We start from the raw sequence: 6,000 nt of genomic DNA, 5'->3' as shown, positions 1-6,000 counted from the left end.
TGTTCTGACGGCTCTGAAAGTCATCAACTATTTTTCAGGTCTTCCAATCAAAGTGAATGGAACTGTTTTCTTGTCAATTTACAGATGGACGACTTGGATCATGCAAGACTGTGCTTTCACAGTGGATTATGGGAGACATTTAGCTTTCCAAAGGAAAACCACTTAATTGGGAATCTGCCCCCCCCCAGGAAGATACTCAGGAGTAGGAAAAAAAAAGAGAGAGAAATAAGTAATTATTTTGCTACAGGGAGCTTTACATAGCATAGAAATTCTTGAAAAGATAAAAAAAAAGACTTTCATTTTTACCACAGTGGTCCTTGAAGCAGCATCTCTGTAGTGGATGATCTAAACATTTCCATGTCAAACAAAATTGAGATGATTGAACACTGCTGTGCCAGAATTATCTCATGCAGCCACAGTGGAAGTTATTTAACAACTAACCACTTCTGTAGAAACTATTTTACTAAGCTGCACGTGAATTCTGGAAGAATTAAGATTCATTACTGTGTACATCGTCTAACTTATGTAATGAAGGCCACTGCTACGGCTGCATGACAGAAATGATATTCCAAAAGTGAGAATAAGTCATTTGGGGTGAATGCTTGTACTAGTAACTTAGTACTTCTCACAATACTAATTTTAGAAGGTATGGGGAAGAAGACAAAGCCAGTTAAAGGCATCCCTCCAAACTCAGGATATTTCAGAAGTATGGGCTATGTATCCTTTTGTTTCTTCCTGATTTATTTGAACGGTGGAGAAAATTATTCTACTGCCTCTCTAAAAATTCCACACAAGCCTTCAGGATCGTGCAAGCTTGTTCAAAAATCCTATTCCTCCTATGAAGAGGCTGGCCTGTTTCAACTGATCCTTTCATAGGTTCAAAGGATGATACTAGGCTATTGGCCAGGAGCCCTTATAAGCCTAGCCAAGAATTTTGCCCATGTTTCCACAAAGTCAGCACCTGTTTCCCCTGTCTAGCAGGGACACAGGTGGGATCCCAGGGGTGTATTTTCTGTTTCCCATCCAGTTGTCTAGGTTCCTCTTAAACAGGGCTAGTGAGGTACTCTGCTTGACATGGAGAGGGAGTCTATTCCATACTTGGGGAGTCTTTGGGGAAAAAAATCTATCCTGCCAACAAGTTCATTAATGTCACAGACCAGGTTGAGGCCTTACATGCAGGTTGCACGAGTGGAGTCTGACTTATGGATATGCAGCAACTCCATCAAGGCTAGGTCTGAGATGGCCTTGTATGCAAGACACAGGTCACCTCTGAGCAGTCTGTACGAGACTGGGTAGAGGAACAGGGCTTTTAGCCTATCTGTATAGGATAGGTGTTTGAGACCCTGGATTTTCCATGCCAGGAACCTCTGTGGTTTCTCCAGCTGCTGCATGTGATTGGTAAGGCACATGCCGAAGGTGGCAGTGTACTCAATAATGGATCTTACAAGGGAGGAGTACAGGGATGTTATGACATCTTTGTACCTGGATAAAATACCCTTACTTATGAGGGGGGCCATGTAGAAACCCTTCCATACAACGGAGGCAACATGGTGGTCAAAAGTCAGGTTGCTATCAGCCTGAGTGCCCCAGATCCTCACGACTGACTGCATGCTTAGTAAGTTGTTATTAATGTGATAATTAGTGAGGACTCCATTTTCCCCAATGTGGATAATGATGCATTTCTTGGCATTCAGTCTGAGGCCATGCTTCTGCCACCTGTCATTAGTTTCGGCTAGCCCTTCTCGGAGGATGTTCACATCACTAGTGAATTTAAGACAGTGCCTAGCTTGCAGTCATCTGCAGCTTGGTCAGCCACAGACCATTGGTTTTGTCTTGCACCTCAGAAAAGTATATTCGAAACAGTAGAGGCCCCAAGACCAATCATTGGAGTGCACCACTCATTACAGGTCTACTACTAGAGGTGGCTTCCCCTATTTTGACTGAATGGGTTCCATCAGTGAGCCAGTTAGTTACCCATCTGGTAACATACAGGTTGATGCCTAGCTGGTAGAGTTTATCTATTATGCTTGACTGGGGAATAGTGTTGAAGGCTTTGGCTAGGTCAAGTTAGGCGGTGTGCACTGTCTTCCCCTCGTCCATGGGTTTTGTGACTGTTTTGAAGAAGTCAACCAAGTTTAATAGGCATGATCTCCCTTTGGCAAAACCAAACAGTGTGGGGTCAAGCTTTTGGAGGCTGCCAATGTCCTTGTTTATAAGGTCCATGATAACGCTTTCCATGACCTTACAGATCAGGCTAGTTAGGCTGATGGGCCTATAACTGCCTGGGTCAGTTGACGCTACACCTTTGTGTAGAGGGATGACAGTCGTCCTCAATATAGCTGGGAAAAAGCCAGTCATCAGGCTTATGTTGAATAGGGGCCTAATGGAGGGGACAGCTCATGCCTGAGTTCATGAAGGATACAGCCAGGGATGTTGCGGGTCACATGGAGACTGTATTTTTTGCCTTTGAGAAGGCATTAAACACCTGCTCCCTTGGTGATGAGGGATGGGGGGGCAGGTGCTAGGGATGTCCTGGTTTACTAATGGGGGGACAGGGGGGTGAAGTTCTCAATGAACCTGTCTGCCAGCAGGTTGCTATATCTCCAGAGTTTGTGTATGTGGTATTATTGACCACCAGGTCAGAGCAGATTTGGGTGTTACCTTTCAGACTGCGGATGTATGTGAAAAAGGCCTTCTGCCTGTCCTTAATGGATGTGGCCAATTTGGACTCAAAGTTAGCCTTAGAGGATTTCACCAGTGACCTTGTTTGCTTGTTCAAAAGGACAGATTGCTTCCACCTTGGCACCTGCAAAAATCTATTGTCAGAAGTGGGATTCGAACCCACGCCTCCAGAGGAGACTGCGACCTGAACGCAGCGCCTTAGACCGCTCGGCCATCCTGACAGTTCATTTTTTGTTTTTATTTCTCAATGTTCAAACTTTTAAAATGAGCACATCGCAAGTTAACAGCTGCACACCGATGAAAGCTGCCCGACTGTTCTCCTTTCACACTGTGTTCATGTACAAGGAATGCATCAATGGCAGCAAATAAAAACAAAATGTTAATGAAAACAAGGAGAGAGTACTGAAATTACATGTCACCCTGCAAGTCACTACTTTAAAAGCTAGAACTGAAAATAAAGCAATGCATTGTACAAGAATCATTGCTATTTACAGAAAAGAACAAAAGTATTTCTTAAACTCTACTCTGGCTACTCATAAAAACATCAACTATATGCTCTTCACACCAAATTTACACATTTCTAAGAGACATGGAGATGCGCACTGTGAATGATTACTTCACCAGGACATAATAAAAAGGACCACTAACATGCCCTGCAAATGCCTACACAAGTTCTTCTGCAAGATGATTCTACACATGGATTTCAGGCTTTCTTAGAATATGATGTGGGGGGTGCAATTTCATTTTTATTGGCTGTAGTGGGGGACAGTTTCGTTCTAACTGCCTATCGACTGGAGCATTCGAAAGTAAATGTATAAGCATAACCTAAAAGTGTTGTCATGTACTTTGCATGTAAAATAAACCAAAGCCACCCCAAGACAAAGTCACAAAAGGTTTCTCATCCAGAAAAAAAGAGGTCATTGTTCCCCTCTACCCATTACTCGTTAGACCCATTATAGAGTACAACGCCCCTTTGGTATGTTCATAGGTAGGTACTAGGCTATTGGCCCTAGGGCCTATATAAGCCTAGCCAAAAGGTACCCTGGCTTTTGCCACCCAAGAAAATTATTTTCCTGTGCCCCTGTCAAGCAGAGCCACAGAAGTGATCCCCGGGGTGAATTTCTCATCTCCCATCCAATCATCAAGATTTTTCTTGAAAAGTGCTAATGAGGAGCTTGGTTTGATATAGATGGGTAGTTTGTTCCAGAGTATGGGAAGTCTCTGAGACAGGAATCTATTCCTCCAGCATGTTCTGTTTATTGTGGTGACAAGGTTTAGATCCCTAGAGCGTGTAGCTCGGAGGGATTGGGATTTCTTTATGTGGAGCATATCCAACAGCTCTGGGTTTGACATAGCTTTGTATGTTAGGCAGAGATCGCCTCTGAGTAGGCGATATGCGACAGAGTAAAGCTGGAGTTTTTTGAGATGGTCTGCGTAGGGCATCTGTTTGAGGCCGGTAATCCTCTTTGTGAGGTATTTCTGTGGCCTTTCCAGTTGTTGTAGATGTTTTGTGAGGTACATACCAAAAGAGGTGCTGTACTCTATAATGGGTCTAATGAGTGATGTGTAGAGGGGAACAATGACCTCTTTTTTTCCTGGATGAGAAAACTTTTGGGATGAGGTGTGCCACGTAGAAGGATTTCCTGACTACTGTGGTAATGTGATTATCAAAGGAGAGACAACGGTGTCCCAAGGTCTCTTATCACACTTTCGGTGTTACGTAGACTACCGTCTATGTGGCAGTTCATGGGTACAGAGTTTTTACCAAAAGGGATGACAATGCACTTTTTGGCATTGAGCTTGAGGCCTTGGCTTTGACACCAGGCATCTGTCTCAGTGAGGCCCTTTTGTAGGATGTCCACATCGTTAGGAGGAGATTTGATTATGGCTCCTAGTTTGCAGTCATCTGCAAACTTTGTTAGCCAAAGACCTTCTGTGTTAGCCTGTACTTCGGAAAAGTAGATACCAAACAGGGGAGGACCTAGGACTGAACCCTGTGGTACTCCACTTGTCACTGGTCTGAAGTTGGATTTAGAGTCTGCTACTTTCACAGTGCGTTTTCGGTCAGTGAGCCAGTTGGCAAACCATCTTGTGACATAGGGATTTATACCTAGTTTAGTGAGTTTGTCTAGAATACCAGAGTGGGAGATGGTGTCGAAAGCCTTGGTGAGATCTAGATAGGCTGTGTGCACCACCTTACCCTCATCTACAGCTTTGGTGACTGCTTCAAAGAAGTCTGTCATGTTTAAGAAACATGATCTGCCTTTTACAAACCCGAACTGGGTAGGGTCCAGAGTTTGGAGATTACCAATGTCATTGTTTATAAGTTCCATGATGATATGCTCCATAGCCTTGCAGGTCAGGCTAATGGGGAGGTAGTTCCCGGGGTCCGTGGTGGCTCCCCTTTGTGGAGTGGGATAACCATTGCTGTGCACCATTCAGTGGGCACAAAGTCTGAGGTGAGGCTATGACTGAACATGGTACTTAGGTGGGGTACCAGTTCGTTCTGTAGTTCATGTAGAACGCAGCCTGGGATGTTGTAAGGTCCCATGGATGCTGTGTTCTTGGCTTTGGAGAGTGTGTTTTATTTTACCTGTGCAGCCGTGATTACAGGTACTTTGCATTCTTCCGTTATAGAGATGGGCCCTTTAGGGGATGAGAGAGGCTTAAAGTTAGCACTGAACCTATCTGCCAGGATTTTGGCAATATCAGTTGGTTCTGTATATTTAGTGCCATTGTGTTGCAACTCAGAGCAGATATGAGTGTTGCCATTGAGATTCTTGAAATAGCTATAGAATGCTTTGTGGTTGTCTTTAGAATCAGTGGCAATTTTGTATTCGTAACTAGCTTTGGAGGATTTTATGAGGGATCTCAGCTGCTTACTGAGGTTGATCATGTAGTTCCTCCAATCATGGGATTTTACTCTTTTTTGCAACTGTTTTCTTTCTTCTGTTGTAGAGTTTGTTTATAGCAGGGGACCACCAGATTGGTTTCCTTTTGTTGGAGGATAGCATGTTGGTTCTGTTAGGGATTACACGATCCATGCACTCATGTAAGCGCTTATAAAGTGCAACTGTATAGGATTCAGCAGTCGTATCTCTACTGTCAGTCAGCATGGGTGTCGTGAATTTTGCCACTTCTGTCTTAAGAAGCGTGAAGTTGGCTTTGGATAAATTTTTTACGGTGGTTTCCCTAATGGGGGGTGGGGGCTGGGATGTGGATGTCTAGGGTGATTTGCTTGTGGTCGGATCTGACCGACGAGGAATTGACCTCTGGTGTGGAACACCGGTTGCCCATGTTGGTCTAGGATATTGCTGC

At 44.1% G+C, this 6,000-nt stretch overlaps 1 non-coding gene across 1 annotated transcript; it reads right to left on the bottom strand.

Annotated features, from left to right (window-relative positions):
- Positions 1–2,820: 2,820 nt before the first annotated feature.
- TRNAL-CAG lies at positions 2,821–2,903 on the bottom strand. Its single transcript has one exon. It is a non-coding gene; the product is annotated as a tRNA-Leu (tRNA).
- Positions 2,904–6,000: the final 3,097 nt, after the last annotated feature.

This window comes from Protopterus annectens, chromosome 10.part0 (genome assembly GCF_019279795.1).
Source record: "Protopterus annectens isolate FY-2018-M chromosome 10.part0, PAN1.0, whole genome shotgun sequence".
NCBI classification, from domain to species: Eukaryota; Metazoa; Chordata; order Ceratodontiformes; family Protopteridae; genus Protopterus; species Protopterus annectens.
This window is presented reverse-complemented; position numbering and strand designations above follow the sequence as displayed.